This window comes from Buceros rhinoceros, unplaced genomic scaffold, assembly GCF_000710305.1.
Source record: "Buceros rhinoceros silvestris isolate BGI_N320 unplaced genomic scaffold, ASM71030v1 scaffold27073, whole genome shotgun sequence".
Classification (NCBI taxonomy): Eukaryota; Metazoa; Chordata; class Aves; order Bucerotiformes; family Bucerotidae; genus Buceros; species Buceros rhinoceros.
Genome location: NW_010403423.1, coordinates 6974 through 8557, shown reverse-complemented (window position 1 = coordinate 8557; position 1584 = coordinate 6974). Strand labels below are relative to the sequence as shown.

At 60.2% G+C, this 1584-nt stretch overlaps 1 protein-coding gene across 1 annotated transcript in view; it reads right to left on the bottom strand.

Moving 5' to 3' along the window:
• The window catches only part of LOC104490690 (uridine-cytidine kinase-like 1), a gene marked incomplete at both ends in the record, with an annotated part of 9634 nt that overhangs the window by 1082 nt on the left and 6968 nt on the right, over nucleotides 1-1584 (bottom strand). The window lies entirely within an intron of this gene.

Here is a 1584-nt window from a genome sequence, read left to right as displayed (position 1 = left end):
GGGGCTGCAGGACTGCCACAAAACTGCTGCCGATGGGGGTGGGAGCAGCGGCATGTCAGCAGCACCAGCGGTTCCGGAGCGAAGGAAACCCAGGAGCAGGCGGCGAGTGTCCTGCACGGGCCCTGCCAGGGGAGCACGGCCAGGATGGAGCACAGCCCCAGAAAGCAGCACCTTGACATGGAAGAGCCCAGACCACCCCTGGAACCACTGGGTTACCAGGAATGGGAAAACTCTGACACATTCCCAACTCCTCCCCCATTTGTGTACCAGGGTGGAGATAAACTGCTGCCAGGAACTGGATCTTGAACCCCTGGTGGTGTCTCATGCCAGCACCGAGGTGCTCAGGGCAGCAAGAAATAAAATAAATACAAACTGGAATAAAACCACGATGGGGTTGTAATTCAGTCCTCTTCTCCCTCGGAGGCATGAAGGCAGCTGCCTGTGTACGCGTGCTAATGCCAGTGCCGGGGCGGAGGGGAGAGACGCTTTTACTGGGAGCATTTTGACCACACATGTCAAACTTGTTCATCACACGAGAAACCGCTGCTCAAACCTCGTGTTCCCTGCGCCCACGGCTCCCACCACACAGTGACACGATGGGCAGGACTGTCCCGGCCCTTGGCACTCAAGGGTATTTCCACTGAACTGCTCTGGCACCGGCACTGCCAGGAGAGGCCAAGTACCACAGGAAGAGGCCAGGCAGCAGCAGTCAAGATGTGCTTGTGGTTTAAAACATGACTGTAACAAACCCACCGCTGTCCACCTGCCCCCTCACAACCCGCCTCTGTGCCGGCAGAAGAGCACGCAGCCGGTTGGGATGTAAGTGCCGTTTCACTGGAGAACCACCGAGACCAAATCCCCCGCTCCCTGGCGCAGCGGTACTGAGGCTGCCCAGTGCCGACGGACCGCAGCTAGCGGTCAACTCTGCGCCCATGTCTAGAGCCGCGCCGCCCGCGCACACCCCCAGAGTTTTCCGGAGAACAGAGGAACCCTGCAGACAATCACCGGCCTCCAGATGGAAGAGGCGGAACTGGCAACAGGCCAGAAGAGGCAGAAGGATACTGAATATTTTTATTCTGTATTTTAAGACATCATCTGCCACTTCTAGCATCTCACCATGATGACAGACAGCCCAGCCGGCTGCACTCAGGAGAATACACAGGCGCTACTACACCGAGACAGGGCTGCAGCCAGACCGGGAGCACAACGACCAGAAAACCCAACCAATGTGGACACTTCCACCCAGCCTGGGGACACTGAGGCGCTCTCCTGGAGAAGCCAGAACGTCACCTCTGGTCTGGAAGAAACAGGCACCCTGCCTGCAGCTCTCCAGTGTGGGCTGTGGGCACGTGAGCTCCCCTGTGGGTGGGCTGTCAGCACACGTGCTGCCCCACACGCGCACCCATGGGTGGGGTGTGCCCACACACTCTCCTGCAGCAGCGTGGGAGGCCCCTGGCACCGTCCCAGCTCCAGGTGCCCCAGCCCGGCAGGCACCTCTGCCTCCCCAGGCACTGTCCCCCAGCCAGCTGCCCCGACAAGCCCTGGGGCTACTCTGCTGCCCTGACCAGCCCCTGAATCGGGTGG